This window comes from Schistocerca americana, chromosome 7 (genome assembly GCF_021461395.2).
Source record: "Schistocerca americana isolate TAMUIC-IGC-003095 chromosome 7, iqSchAmer2.1, whole genome shotgun sequence".
Classification (NCBI taxonomy): domain Eukaryota; kingdom Metazoa; phylum Arthropoda; class Insecta; order Orthoptera; family Acrididae; genus Schistocerca; species Schistocerca americana.
In genome coordinates this window covers 468,632,022-468,648,708 of record NC_060125.1, presented here as the reverse complement: position 1 = coordinate 468,648,708, position 16,687 = coordinate 468,632,022, and the positions used below count along the sequence as shown (strand labels likewise).

The window sequence follows — 16,687 nt, the reverse complement described above, 5'->3', positions numbered from 1 at the left end:
CTGTGACAATAAGAAGAATGCAATCATCAGTTTAGTCATGGTAGCAAAATACTGACTTTGTTTTTTGCAAAAGAATGGAAAAACTGTTAGCAGCCGACCACGGAGATCAGTTTGGGGGTCCGGTGAGATTTAGGAACAGTCGAGGTAATACTGATTCTACGTCTTAGGTTAAGCAGAGGCAAACCCACGTTTAAAGCGTATGTAGATTTACAGAAAGACTTTGATAATGTCGACTGGAATATGCTTCGAATTTCTGAAAGTAACAGGGATATAATACAGGGTGCGAAAATTTATCTACAAATTGTGCACGTACCAAACTGCATTTATTAGAGTCTAAGAACATTAAATGGAAGCGGTAGTTGTGAGACAGGATTGTAGCCTATCCTAGATATTATTCAGTGTGTACTTTGAGCAAATGGTGAAGGAAACAACGAAGAAATTTAGAGAAGGAATTAGCGTTCAGGAAGAAATCAGGAAATGTAATAGGACCATTACTGTTTACGATATATATATATATATATATATATATATATATATATATATATATATATATATATATATATGATGTAGTAGAAAGTGTCGGGTGTTCTCCAAGGCTGTTCGCAGATGCAGTTCTCTATAACAAAGTAGCAACTCCAGAAGATAGTACCTATTTGCAGAATGACCTCCAGAGAATTGATGAATAGTGCAGGCTTTGACAGTTGACGCTGAACGTAAATAAATTTAACAACTACTGTGAGGCTACACTATTCATGACGAACCGCTAGAAACAGTATCTGCCGTAAAGTATCCAGGAGTAACTACCCGGAGTGACCATATGAAACAAATAGTGGGAAAAGCAGATGCCAGAATCAGATTCATAGGCTGAATCTTAAGGAAATGTAACTCATCCGCGAAAGAAATGGCTTATAAGGCGCTTGTTCGACCCATTCTTGAGTATGGTTCATCTACCTGGGATGCCTACCAGATAGAACTAATAGAGATCGAGAAGATCCAACCAAGAGGGGCATGTTTCTTCACGGGCGTTACAGAGATTCTCAACAAACTCCATTGGCAGGCGTTACAAGAGAGGCGTTGTGCATCACGGAGATATTTATTACTGAAATTTGGTGAGAGCACTCTCCGGGAAGAGTCTGACAACATTAATCCCTCCTGCTCCACCCCCATGTCTCGCGTAATGACCATGAGGAGAAAATTCGTGAAATTTGAACCAATACAGAGGCTTACCGACAATCATTCTTCCACGCGCTACTCGCGATTGGAACAGGGTTGGAGGACCGAGTGGTACAAAAAGTACCCTCCGCCACACACAATTAAGTGGCTTGAGGAGAATGATGTAGATGAAGGACTGAGGTTTGCCAGCGACGTAATTCTGTCAGATGGCGAAGGGTTTTGAAGGATACTGGAACGGAATAGTACACACACACAGGAAATGACATTAGCTACCAGTGGTCACTGATATCAATGTGACAAGCTGAAAATTTGTGCTAGACTGGTTTTCGAATCAGTCTCCTGCTTATCAGAAAGATGCGCTGGCCGCTGCGTCATCCGGACTGCTATAGCATCCCTCCAGTCATATCCAAATTCTCCACTTATACCACACACTACAGCCTCATTACTCGTGGCATCTCGCCGATTCCCGTAAGAGTTTGAGCTTGGTGTGCATCTGCACTGAAAAGATAATTGGCCGTCATCGCCTTAGTGGTAGACGCTTGAGGCATGGTCGTAAGACGAGTATCAACAATAGTAAATTGCTCTTAGCTAGACGAAGTTGTTGCTTTAGAGAGGACAATGATTTTAGTTTTCCCAGCAGCGGAGTTATAGATCCCAGGCTGCTACCTGCTGCTATTGGACGTCTCGGGTCCACGGCACGCCGTTGCGATGGCTGCTGGGGAACCGGACTGTGTCGTCGCCTAGTAACCGCAGATGCCCGCTGGCGCGGGGGCGCGGGCGTGCCACCCACGCAGAGGGGAACGCCAATCGCTTTCCACGGCGGCGGCGGCGCTCGGCTTAAATTTAGTCTGCCAGTTTATTCTGGCGGCCGCGTATTTCCGTGCCCGCCCTGGGGTTCGGCCTAGGCTAGCTCAGAGTCTCTCTGCTGCTCGCCCGCAAAGCCGGCCGGTTCTAGACTCTCCGTCCCACACGAGAAGCTGTCGCGACTGATCTACGTGGTACATCTCGAACTGGCATTCAACAAGTGTTTTCTGTCCTGGTAGATCTTTTATCGCTTCGAAACTTCTAGTTACGAGCGCAACTGCTATACTTACAACGTGCTGACGACCGACTGGGAGCAACAGGCCTCGAATTTACTTCGAGCAGTCATTTAGAGATTCGCTACGGGGTTCATTCCGGAGGAAAATTAAAATTTGACTCTGCAAAAAATCTCCGAGTGAGCCGTTCTTTACTACATATGTGCACTTTTGAGTAAAGGGGGGGGGGGGGGGGGGAGGGAGGGAGAGGTAGGAGATACCCAAACCGAAGTTCTAAGTCACATTTCGATTCCTATGCCTTCGTTGCCAAGAGCGTTGCCCACGACAGTTCCCACTGAGTCAATGGCAAGAAGTATACTTCCGAAATTAAGTTACCCTAAATTACTCTCCCCACCCATCAGGATGACTCCTCCCGCAGGGAATCTGCCAGTTTTCACTCTCATCAAGCATTGCTATCAGGCTAGTTGTGTAGTCTTCGCTGTCGATGGTACTATGACCCAGATCTCCCTCCTCACGAACTACCTTTAGTTAAGAGTGTGATGGTTCGCCACGCGAAATCTTTGTAGAGGTGACAGATTGAACTATACTGTAGCTTTAGATTTGGGTTACGTTGGAAAGTATGTTTGCAAGTTGGCGAAATCAGGGAAGATGAATGTGTAGCAAACTCCGAGGATCTACACATACAAACTGCGTGGTGTGTATTGAAAAGCTGTATTACACAAGGCAAACTTCCAATGATGAATTTTTGTGCTTTTTATGTATGTGTATCTTACATGAGCTACGGAAAAGCAAGGAGGTGGGTCACTGTTTAAATTCTACTTTGATATTGGAAACTGACGTAACAGCCATCGATATTTGATAGGAAGACTGGAAAAAAATTAGTGAACGAAATTTAACGCCGAGTGACATGAGGTACTTGCGAAAGTAAAGCTGTCAAGAGCTGATCGTGAGTTGTGCTTGCATAGCTCATACATAGCTAGAGATCTTGCCCGCGAAAGGCAGGGGGTCGCAGGTTCGAGTCCCACACCAGTGTAGTTTTAATCTGCCACGAAGTTTCGGAACTTTTTATCTCTATAATCAAATCAAGAGGACAATACAGGTAGATTACGGAATGAGGAAAGAATTAACTTTTATTGTAACGTGATTAGCACTGACTAAAAGAGCGCGCGCGCGCACATACACACACACACACACACACACACACACACTAGTTAGCACCTTATCACAATTCTGTTGGGGGCTTCACTTCTGACCGATAAACTGAAGAACGTGCCGTATCTCTGCTGCGAATGAATCTAGCAGCACAGTAGCTCCATTTCACAAAAAACGTTTCAGGAAATCCCTTGACCCTCGACAGATTACGCAGAACTATCAGTGTATCACACTCGACACTAACAGCTCTTCAACTTTGATGTGTCTACAGATTAAATGTATGAATCAATTTGGAGGGGGGGGGGGGGGCGTTTACTTTGGTTTACGGTCTCTCAGTGCAAGCAACGGGAACGCTGCTCGCGACGCACGATCCACATGGGAAGGATGGTGTTTGCCTGATGTGTCAGCGAGGGGCCGGCGCAGACAATGCCGTACGTGCCGACGCAGCGGTCTATACACACAATGGGACAATATAGCTGGCGGCGCCGTGTCTTTTGTTCCCTAACCTGTGACAAGCACTTGACAGCTAATATTGCTGATGCCTGAATTTGTTTCCATCTGATATCAACCCCACTGTGGCCTGGATGCAAGCTCAATAAAGCGTCCAGTTTCTCCTTAGGAATGCCATCGCCAGCTGTAGGAGAAACACACAAACAAAACTTAATGTCAGACGGACGTGGAATTTTGTGAATGGGCTAACCCAGATACATTCCTAACCACATGTCAAGAACTGACTTAAAACTTTCACATGCCTTCGATTCCCGCCTGTTCTCGTGAAATGCAGATCTATTCGAGCTTGGACACGCCACACTACAGTCAACATTAACGAAGCATACATTCGTTGATGTAGAACTAGCTCATTTAATCATATTACTACCTTGTTATGACCGACACTCCCTCCCTACTCTGCAAGTCTATCTGAACATCGCATCCACCGCCGTCATAACTTACAGTAGTGACGAGCATTAGCACTTCGGTGCTTTTTACGTAATTCCAACTTAGTGTAACCCATCAGGTAAGTATGCAGTCGGTGATTGTTTATAAAGGTAATGATCAAGCAGCTTATTCTCCACAGCTGTATTGTTTGTTTTGCTCAGTTCGTAATACCGCTAGTGACATATGAGTATCTTCAGTTACCTGCTAGAAATGTTCGAGGCAGTCAATTCCCGCTTAATATTGTCTTTTGGCTGCCGACCCATTTACTGGGAATAAACTCAGTTTGGAAAAAAAAACTTTTGTTGGTTTAGTACACTTCCTAACAAGACACGATGATCGTTTTTATTCTGTTCAGATGAAGCTGATTGCACAGACATAAAAGGAGCGCTGCTACATTAACACTTTTTTTTTTTTTTTTTTTTTTTACACACATTTCGAAAAGTCAACGGAACTAGTGAGATCCTGTCATATGAGATACGTTAAGACGCGCATTTTGTTTACCCTCTTGCCTATATTGACTTGTTGCTATTTCTGCATGTTCTGTTATATTCGTGCAAACAGACAGAGTACGTAATGAAAATGAAAACAGAGTATCGTGTTATTGCTTTTAGTTTTGGTCAATGACAGTCCCAAAAATTTACGTTACTACGACGACTGGAAATCTTAACTGAAGTATACAGTGATATGGGATGAATGAGACTCCCTTAAATGTTGTTAGAGCATGTATTTTGTTTGTTACAGCCGGGTGTCTGTTAGTGATGGTCCGTTTACCGTCAACAACTGTTCAATAATTTTGACAAATATCTGAATTTTGCGGGCAAGCTTAGTGAAATATAAACAAATGTCAATATTCTATGGGGGGAAAAATTTCTAACTGTGCGATTCATCCACAGTCACTTGCGCACGCTTTGAAGCGCACTGCTGCTCATTTTTCTATGGGCAACAGGTAACGACAAGGGTTCGCCAGTACTCTGACAGTGGGGGTAGGGCGCCGGCGACGCGATCACTTACCTCGTACAACGAAAGTGCCCGCCGCAGGCGTCTAGTTGGTCCTCGAGTCTGCACGCGACTGGCTGCTCCGCCAACGGCCGGCTCCAGGTCGGCTCGCCTTTCGCCTCGCCTTACCAGGCGCGCCGCGGCCGAGGCCGCCTGCCCCCACCCCGCGCCCGCTGCCCCCTCCACCTGGCCCGCGACGCCGGCCGGGCCGCTTTTTTGGCGCGAGTTTTAAGTTCGCTCCGCGCGCCAACGGCGGGGTCTCGTTTCAAAACTGCTCTTTCCCCACCCCCCACTCTCGTGCGAAAACGCTGTGCAGGCACCCCTACCGCCGGTGATTTCTGGAGAGGGAGATCACCTCACACCCCTCCACAGTTCTCGCAATTATTTTTGGGTAGCGGTGCGGTAGGAGGAATGTGCTAAAGAGGGGTGTATCAGTGACGTCATGTTACAGAAAGATCGGGGGCACCGCCCAGAAATCTGGCAACTATAGCTATGATTCTGATCCATAACTCTCTTCTAAACTTGCAGTCTCACCATTCACCAAAATTTCTCCTAATCGACATTTTCACAAATAAGAGCGCAGCATATTCACAAATAAGAGTTAGAAGGGGGATTCACAGTAATTTTACGGAAGAGTGGAAGGCACAGGGCAAGAAGAAGAACTATAGGAAAATGATAGTGTCTGAAGTTCCATGCGGCTTTTCGCGGATGATGCTGTAATATACAGAGAAGTTGCAGCATTAGAAAATTGCAGCGAAGTACGGGAAGATCTGGAGCGGATAGGCACTTGGTGCAGGGAGTGGCAACTGACCCTTAACATAGACAGATGTAATGTATTGCGAATACATAGAAAGAAGGATCCTTTATTGTATGATTGTATGATAGCGGAACAAACACTGGTAGCAGTTACTTCTGTAAAATATCTGGGAGTACGCGTGCGGAACGATTTGAAGTGGAATGATCATATAAAATTAAATGTTGGTATGGCGGGTGCCAGGTTGAGATTCATTGGGAGAGTCCTTAGAAAACGTAGTCCATCAACAAAGGAGGTGGCTTACAAGACACTCGTTCGACCTATACCTGAGTATTGCTCATCAGTGTGGGATCCGTACCATGTCGGGTTGACAGAGGAGATAGAGAAGATCCAAAGAAGAGCGGCTCGTTTCGTCACAGAGTTATTTGGTGAGCGTGGTAGCGTTACTGAGATGTTTAGCAAACTCAAGTGGCAGACTCTGCGAGAGAGGCGCTTTGCATCGCGATGTAGCTTGCTGTTCAGGTTTCGAGAGGGTGCGTTTCTGGATGAGGTATCGAATATATTGCTTCCCCCTACTTATACCACCCGAGGAGATCACGAAATCTCGTGGTCGTGCGGTAGCGTTCTCGCTTCCCACGCCCGGGTTCCCGAGTTCGATTCCCGGCGGGGTCAGGGGTTTTCTCTGCCTCGTGATGGCTGGGTGTTGTGTGCTGTCCTTGGGTTAGTTGGGTTTAAGTAGTTCTAAGTTCTAGGGGACTGATGACCATAGATGTTAAGTCCCATAGTGCTCAGAGCCATTTGAACCATTTTTGAGATCACGAATGTAAAATTAGAGGGATTCGTGCGCGCATGGAGGCTTTCCGGCAGTCGTTCTCCCCGCGAACCACACGCGACTGGAACAGGAAAGGGAGGTAATGACAGTGTCACGTAAAGTGCCCCCCGCCACATACCGCTGGATGGCTTGCGGAGTAATGTAGATGTAGATCTCTTTAATTTATCTGTTGTGTACGTTCTGTCACTAGATCGGAGGAGGATGGAGCTGGCAGCTTATGATTAAATCAATTAAAGACAAAGTGAAGTTGTCATCAACTAAAAGTTTGAACGCCACAATGCCCTACTAGAGAACGTATGTCGTTGCATTCCCCCGGCCTTTAAAGTGATTTACGCAGTCAGTTATAGGAAGACCTACAATCTTGTAGACTCAGAACTACAGTGAAATTTGGAATTTTTCACTTTAATAAACCAGAGATGAAAGAAGTGATAAGTGATCAATTTTTAGAATTGACCAGGAATCAAATCCGACGTCTTTTCATGCGCTGTCTTTGTTCAAATGGCTATGAGCACTATAGGACTTAACTGCTGTGGTCATCAGTCCCCTAGAACTTAGAACTACTTAAACCTAACTAACCTAAGGACATCACACACATCCATGCCCGAGACAGGATTCGAACATGTTGCATTCGACAATGTAAAATGGCGCAAGATGTTCGATATTCTGAGAAAAATGGGGATCAGCTATAGGGAGAGGTGGGTATATACAATATGTACCACAGCCAAGAGGGAATAATAAGAGTACACGACCAAGAACGAAGTATTCGGATTAAAAAGGGTGTAAGACGGGGTGTAGTCTTTGCCCCCTACTGTTCAATCGGCACATCGAAGAAGCAGTGATGGAAATAAAAGAGAGGTTCAGGAGTGGAATCAAAATTCAAGGTGAAAGTATATGACATTGCTATCCTGAGTGAAAGTCTGGAAGAATTACATGATGTGCTAAATTTAGTAAACAGTTTTATTAGTACAGAATGTAGAATGAGAGTAAATAGAAGAACGACAAAAGTAAGGAAAAGTAGCAGAAATGAGGACAGCGAGAAGCTTAACATCAGGATTGATGGTCACGAAGTAGATGAAGTTAAGGAATTCAGCTACCTAGGCAGTAAAATAACCAATAATGGATGGAGCAAGGAGGACATCAAAAGCAGACTAGCAATGGCAAAAAGGGCATTCCTGGCCAAGAGAAGTCTGCTACTATAAAACGTAGGCCTTAATTTGAGAAAAAAATTTCTGAGGACGTACGTCTGGAGTACAGCATTGTATGGTAGTGAAACACGGACTGTGGGAAAACCAGAACAGAAGAGAATAGAAGCATTTGAGATGTGGTGCTACAGACGAATGTTGAAAATTAGGTGGGCTGATAAGGTAAGGAATGAGGAGGCTCTGCGCAGAATCGGAAAGAAAAGGAATATGTGGGAAACACTGATAAGAGAAGGGACAGGATGATAGGACATCTGTTAAGAAATGAGGGAATGACTTCCATGATACTAGAGGGAACTGTAGAGGGCAAAAAGTGTAGGGGAAGACAGAGATTGGAATACATCCAGGAAATAATTGAGGACGTGGGTTGCAAGATGAAGATGAGATGAAGAGGTTGGCACAGGAGAGGAATTCGTGGCGAGCTGCATCAAACTAGTCAGAGGACTGATGACCCAGAAAACAAAAATCGTAGCTTTCAATGCCACAGTTTACAAACTACGAAAACAAGATGGCGGAACAGCTGAATGTGGTCTGGTCGAGAGTTTCAGTTTATGTGAAGTGTATCTGCCATTTTTTTTGTGTGTGTGTGTGTGTGTGTGTGTGTGTGTGTGTGTGTGTGTGTGTGTGTGTGCAGATGGAGGTGAATGGATGAGGGTTTTATTTATAAAATTATGTATTTAGTTTTAGAATTGTGTGTGTGTGTGTGTGTGTGTGTGTGTGTGTGTGTGTGTGTATGTGCTTGAGTGTGCAAGTAGTTGAAGGTTTCTTAGCTTTGTTTAATTGTTTAGTTTTGTGTGTGTGTTTGGGTTGGGGGATGGTTGGAGGGGCCGTCTATGGGTTGGTGTTGACTGATAAGTTCTTCGAGGGCAGAGACCATAGTTCCGTTTCAGAGAGCTGTGTACTCATTTATTGTTTGTATTTGCTATTTTTCTTCAATTATTACCTTTTGTGGAGGGCTGTTGCTACAAAAATGGTTCAAATGGCTCTGAGCACTATGGGACTAAACTTCTAAGGCCATCAGTCCCCTAGAAGTTAGAACTACTTAAATCTAACTAACCTAAGGACATCACACACATCCATGCCCGAGGCAGGATTCGAGCCTGCGACCGTAGCGGTCGCGCGGTTCCAGGCTGTAGCGCCTAGAACCGCTCGGCCACCACGGCCGGCGCTGTTGCTACATTTGAGGATTTTCAAGTCGGTGTTGATGTCTGTTGGGCTGTGTTTCGTATCCATAAGGTGTTCAGCATATGTAGCATGGCAGCTCTTCTGTGTTCTGTGTACTAAAGTTTCTGGTTGTCTGTTCTATATAAACTGATTTTCAGTCCTGGCATGTCAGTTGGTAAGTGCCAGATGTGTCGCATTTGTCTGTGTCTGCATTGGTTGCTCTTAGTTTTCTCTGTAGTTAGTTACCCGTTCTGCAGGCAACTTTTAACCCTTGTACATATAATCAAACAAATAGCTGTGGAGAATGGAAATGACACAAATATTATAGAGAAACTGAATCACAAAATTAAAACAAAAATAAAGGGGGTACCTAGCACAGAAAAACAAGCAGCTCATCACCAACATACAAAACAGTCATACAGAACATATACATACAGAACACATACACACAGAACACACAGACAAGCACCCATGAACAAGGTACACTCTCACTGACTACATCATTGCAAAGCAGATAAATTAGCCTCTGCCCTCTCGTCTTAATTGTAAACAGATTGTGATAAAATGTCATGTACACCTCTCGAAAGACAAGAGGAGAGTCCTTTCAACAGAGGAGGAAGCCATACGTTATCAGACTGTGCGCTATCCACGGACAAGTGAGAAATATCTAATCTCGCTTGAAAGTCTCGTAGAAGATACGTCATGCTCTAGTACAAAGTAACAAAGATTGGAATTTAACGTACCATCGTCGACGATCTTATTAGGAACCCAACACAAGCAGAGACTGGAAAGGAATGCCAACAGCGTCCTTTTCAAATGAACCACCCTCACATTAACTTACGCGATTAGGAAAACCATCGAAAATCTAAATTTGGATGGACTGACGGGAATTCTAACCGTCACCTTCCCGAATATGGGTGCAGAATAGTAACCGCTAAGCTATCTCCCTCAGATCATGCTCTTACACACTCAGGTGGCAAAAGTCATGGTATGTCGATAGGCGCATATACAGATGGCGGTAGTATAGCGTACACAAGATATGACAGGGCAGTTCATTGCTGGAACTGTCATTTGTACTCAGGTGATTCAAGTGAAAAAGTATCTATGTAATTAAGGCTGCACCACGGGAATTAACAGAGTTTGAAAGCGGAATGGTGATTGGAGCTAGGCGCGTGGGACATTCCATTTCAGAAGTCGATAGGGGATTCAATATTCCGAGACCCACAGTGTCAGGATTGTTAAGATAATCAAATTTCAGGCTTTACCTTTCACCATGGTCAATCCACTGGCAGACGGCCTTCACTTAACGACCGATAGCAGCGATGTTTGTCAGTGGTAACAGACAAGTATCAGTGCATGAAATAGCCACAGGGTAGGACAATGAGGCGAAATTTGGCGTTAGTGGGCTGTGGCAGCAGACGACCGTCGCGAGTGCTTTTGCTAACAGCACAACATCGCCTACAGTGCCTCTCTGGGCTCGTGACATACTGGTTGGACCCTAGACGACTGGAAAACCGTGACCCGGTCAGATGAGACCCGATTTCAGTTGGTAAAAGCTGATGGTAGGGTTCGTGTGTGGCGCAGACTCCACAAAGCCATGGACCCAAGTTGTCCAGCACTGGCGCTATGAAAGCTGATGGTGGCTCCACAAACGTATGGACTAGACTGGGTCTTCTGGTCCGACTGAATAGATCATTGACTGGAAATGATTATGTTGGCTACCTGGAGACCATTTGAAGCCATTCATGGACTTCATGTTATTGATTCCAATGCTCCTTGTTACCAGGCCAAATTTGTTCGTGGCTGGTTTGAAGAACCTTCTGAACAATTCAAGCGAAAGATTTGGCCACCCAGATCGCTTGTTATGAATCTCTTCGAACATTTGTGGGACGTAATCGAGACGTCAGTTCGTGCCCAAAATGCTGCACCGGCAACACTTCCGCTATTATGGACGGCTAGAGGGGCAGCATAGCTAAATATTTCTGCAGGGGACTTTCAAAGACTTACTTGTATTGAGTCCACGCCACGCCGAGTTGCTGCGCTACGCCGAGTAAAAGGAGATCCGACACGAATTCGGAGGTATCCCATGACTTTTGTCACCTCATTGGAGTCTGACTATAATAGCTGTAAGTTACTGACCGCCCCATCCAGCTATACTTTTTTCGTGACTCTGTAAGTCCAACGAAAGTGATAGCTTGTAAGATGACGGTTCACTGAAGCATGGGATGTCCAGTGCTTCAATACGTACTGGTACCTCTCTGACTGCGACTGCACCTAATACCTTTCTCTGCATTCCGATGTGCTCCCATACTGAGCAAAATGCCGTATCCTTACCCAGAGTTTGTAAGCAGAGAAGGTTGCCCATGGACTTCTGATTTTGTTTACCTGCAGAATCAATTGACTGCATAAATTGACGGGCACATTAGGAGTCAGGTCAGATGAGGAATGACACGAGATGTCTTACCTTCTCCAATGCCCTCAAACAGCTCTTAACTCCGCATGATTTATCGTAAATTTGTTAGGTAAATAAACCTTACAACGACGTTCACGAAAAATCACAGAGCAGTAGGAGAATACCTCCACTTAGACCCATCGATGATTATTGTCATTTAGTTGTGGTGTTCATTTGTAAATTTCATGGAAGCTTGAGTCCATTGGAAGCCCTGGATATTTTTGAAATGTATGCTTGGGTACCAACTCTCCTCTGCCTGAATAAATTGAACACTATGGGCCTCTTCAGTGCGTACGATGTCATTCAGCTTCAACACTCTTTATCTCCAGAAAACTTACAACTGTTTTTCACAGTCTGTTCCTCCAACTTACTTATTGTTAACTGAAAGTGACGTGACTTTTTTTTAATTACAGATTGGAGAAGAAACAAGAAAGGGTCATATTTTACGAAGTCAGGTAATAATATAATTTTAAATTCACCCAAGTGAACGGTAAAATAGACATGTAGATGTCAACTGCGGTTTATCAAATGGAACCACAGTAATATTTTCTGCTAGTATTGTAGATTTCGAAGAGAGGAATTTCAGCCCTGTTTCACTCTTCGAAATCCGATTAGTTGTTTCGAAGAAATTGCAGTACTTAGAACGTGCAATGTACCTACAGGCTGGCAATTATTGAACTATATGAAAAAACCGTACATTGCTTACAAACTGCGGCGTGCATATACTTTATTCGACATGTAAGCGTCACTACAGATATTCAGATTTAGGTTATGACATGTTCGATATGCCTGCCGTCATTGACGATGATGTGGCGCGGACGAATAGTGAAATTCTGCATGACCCTCTAAAGTGTCGGGACATCGATGCTGTCGATGATTTTCTGAATGGCTGTTTTCAGCTCAGCAATGATTTTGGGGCTATTGCTGTACACCTTTCCTTAATATAGCCCCACAAAAAGGAGTCGCATGTGTTCAAATGCGGAGAATATGGCGGCTAATCGAGGCCCGTGCCAATGTCCTCTGGGTACCCCACAGCCAGAATGCGGTCCCCAAAGTGCTCCTCCAGGACTTCACTCTCCTTCTTCGATGGGTTCGAGCTTCGTCTTGCTTGAACCACATCTTGTCGAAATTAGGTTCACTTTGGATAATGGGTATGAAATCACTATCCAAAACCTTCACGTACCGTTCGGTAGTCACCGTGCCATGAAGGCCATCAAGGAATATCGCACCGACTATTCCGTGACTGGACACTGCACACCACACATCGATCGCGAAATGCGGATTCTCAGTCCCCCAAATGAGCCAATTTTGCCTACTGACGAACCCATCCAAATGAAAGTGAGCTTCGTCGCTACATCAAACCATACAGCGCATACTAATTCCCATAAAGCCCCGCGGGTAACAGTGCAACCGTTCAGTTAGAACGTCCTAACGCAAACCGTTCAGCAATTATGAGGATTTTATTTCATATAATTCAATCTTTGTCACCCTGTATGCGAACATCGAACGGATTGCTATTTTATGATCAAGTTCGTGCTTTCAGGTCCGAATAAGGAAGTACATCACATCGAATGCAGAATAAACAGTATCTCACCTCAGCAAGAGTAGTATCCTCAGCAGATCACAGTTTGGATTTCAGAAGAGTTGCTCTGTTGAGGATGCAATTTACTTGTTTACTCACCAAGTTTAATAGGCTTTAAATAATAAAATAGTGCCAGTTGGTATTTTCTGCGACCTATGTAAGACTTCAGACTGTGCAAATCACAGTATTCTCCTAGATAAATTGTTTATGGGCTTGATGGTCCAGCCAACCTAGGGACAATCTCTTATTTAATCAAAAGAATGCAGAAAGTTGTACTTAGTAATTTAGTCAATATAGAGCGGGGACATTATTCTGACTGGCGAGAAATCAAGGCTCAAATTTGTGTCCTCTGTTGTTCCCTTTGTATGTAAACGATCTTCTGCCTGATATACAACTACCAGAATTAGTTCTTTGTGCAGATGACTCTAGTATTGTAATCAATCCAGGCATACACATAGAGAAAAAAGTAAACATTGTTCTTCAAAGTATCATTGGCTTTCTGCGAATGTTTTCATCTTCAGTTTGAAAAAGACACAACATAATCAGTTCTGTATATCTAGGGGTACTTCACAAGTGATTTGTAACATATGGTGAGGAAATACTCGTAATAAATAGGGCAGAAACTTCAGAATACTTTGGTGTCCATAGTGATGAGAATTTGATCTGGAAAAAATACATCCTGGGACTGCTCTAACGTCTTAGTTTAGCCACATTTGCACTCAGAATCATTGTAAATCTTGAAATCTTGGGGAGAGACAAATTAGTAAGCTGACACATTTTGAATGTTGTTATGCCCTAGGATAGTATTCCCGCAGGCACTGAAAATTCGTCCATGTTCTACCTTGGCAGCTCCCGGAAGGCGAACCGCCCGTGACAATGACCAGTAGACTCCAGCTAGGCGGAAATTCTGACCGAGTTGGTGCAAACACGGAAGCTATCGGAGCATAGGGCAACGAACGAGCGTCCAGCTCTGCAAACGAAGCATAGTGACATCATGGAAGCAGAGAAATACTGTCGTACTGGTGACAAAGCAGAGTGTCGTAAGAAAGGCTAGCTATAACGCAACAATAAGTATTCAGGTGCCAAGACAGCAGAAAAGAGCCTATGAAAGGTAAAGCGTGAAAGTATGAAGTCACTAGGAGAACTGACAGCGGGTGATGACCTGAACACATGATGTCATTGCCGCCTCCATCGCCTTAGAGCACACAGGAAGCACCAATACAAATAACTCGGCGTTCTCAACAAATGTCATTTGCTGATGACACCGCTTTCCTCGTCCTTTAGCCGGCCAGAGTGGCCATGCGGCTCTAGGCGCTACAGTCTGGAGCCGAGCGACCGCTACGTTCGCAGGTTCGAATCCTGCCTCGGGTATGGATGTGTGATGTCCTTACGTTAGTTAGGTTTAATTAGTTCTAAGTTCTAGGCGACTGATGACCTCCGAAGTCGCATAGTGCTCAGAGCCATTTGAACCATTTTTGAACCTCGCCCTTTATCCTACCCTTCAGCAGTCCCAACGTACCCTCCAAAACCACCTTGACCAGTTCACCACTTGGTGCAACCAGTGGTTCCTCCGTATCAACCCCTCCAAGACCCAGGCGAATGTTATAGGCCGCTCCACCTGCTCCTTCCATCTCCATGATTTCTACCTCACCATTTATGGCCGTACTATCCGCCTCACTCCTACCCTCAAATACTTTGGCCTCACCCTCGACCGCCACCTCACCTGGAGTCTCCATGTCCTTACCATCCAACATGAAACTCACAACAGACTCTGCCTCCTGAAACTCCTGTCTGGCCAGACATGGGGACTGCATCCTTCCACCATCCTTCACACCTACAAATCCTTGATCCACCCCGTCTTTTGTTATGCCATAGTTGTTTGGATTTCCGCCCCTCGCAGGTTCTATAAAGCCCTCCAAATCCTCGAATGCCATGCACTGCACCTCACCTTCATCATCTGCCTCCCGTCCCCCACGCGCTTCCTCTACGACCTAATCCCCTTTCTCAACCTTCTCCTTTTCCTTGAACACATCCGCATCCTGTATATTATCCGCCGACTCGATCCCCCTTTACCATTGTGTCCCACCCTCTTTCCATCTCCACACCCTACACCTCCTTTTCCAATGCAACTTCCAGCATCTACCCCTCCCAGATGATGAGCTTCGCCCTGACATCTACCCTTCCTACCAACTCTAACCCCATCTTCCTCCTGCTTCCTCCTCTGGGCTCCCTCTCCTCCCCCTCCCTTCCCCTGAGTGGCTTTCCCCCTCCTATGCCCCCTCCCGCTCCTGTGCTCCCCTTCAGTGTCTCTGCACTCCCTCCTGCCTTGTGCTCTATCTGCATCTCCCGCCCTGCCCATCTCCTGTCTCTCGGCGCGCCTCCTGTCCCCCCCCCCTTTTCCTCTTCCTCCCTCCCCCCATCCCCCTTCCCTTTTTCTTCCTCCTCTCCGACCTCCAGTCCTTCGGCAGGTCCCTACCAGCAGTTTTTATTCCTTGTGAGTGTTCTGTCGTTTCCAGTGGTTTTATTTTTTGAGTGTCTCACTCTGTATGATTTTTATACTGTGGCCGACTTTTAATTTGTGTTTCACTCCAGTGATTTTAAGCACACAACGAATTGCCAGCTGTGTTCTTTTAACTTTACGTCGACTTTTTAATTGTCACCCAATGTCCCCATATTAGAGTATATTTTAACTCCCATCATCTCCATTTACTGTACTTTATGTCCCCCTTTTTACCCCCATTTTTTATGTAAGAGATCCCCTTGTATTTCTGTTACAGCCATTTGGCTGAAGAGCGGTGGACTGTACCGCTGCCAGGGGAATGAAATTACAATAAAGGAAAAAAATCAACAAATGTTTGATTACTGAGTACTGATTGCTGACTGCCGAGTGCGTAGTCTCAGCCCTTGTGTCAGTTGCAGTTATCCGTTGAGAGGGAGGCTATGGAACTGCGAGTCTGGCTGGGAGGACGTTGCTGCTGCCAGCTACGCTGCTAACTTCCGAGGCAACACTAATGGGGCGCAGAGGCCGCCATCAGCCTGCAGGGCTGCTGGATGCTTGACCTGCGTCACCTGGACGCCATTCGTCATCTGCCTTCGAGAGAGCTGCGAGGGGCACTGCACCTGCTCATTTCGTTTCTGTAGCAGATACCGATGGTGCTGGCTTCTGTCTCCTAAACAGGGACTGAGAGCCGACGCCTGTGAACCAGGGAGTAGAGCACTTGAGGTGGAAGTGGGGGGTATCTGCTGAGTGCGAATGTTCGATGCCAAAAAAACGGCTCTGAGCACTATGGGACTCAACTGCTGAGGTCATTAGTCCCCTAGAACTTAGAACTAGTTAAACCTAACTAACCTAAGGACGTCACAAACATCCATGCCCGAGGCAGGATTCGAACCTGCGACCGTAGCGGTCT

General features: G+C 45.4%; 1 protein-coding gene across 1 annotated transcript in view; it reads right to left on the bottom strand.

Annotated features, from left to right (window-relative positions):
- The window catches only part of LOC124623190 (tropomyosin), a gene marked incomplete in the record, with an annotated part of 138,467 nt that extends 133,013 nt beyond the window's left edge, over positions 1–5,454 (bottom strand). Inside the window, 1 exon segment of the mRNA XM_047148996.1 lies at positions 5,310–5,454.
- Between the last annotated feature and the right edge of the window lie 11,233 nt (positions 5,455–16,687).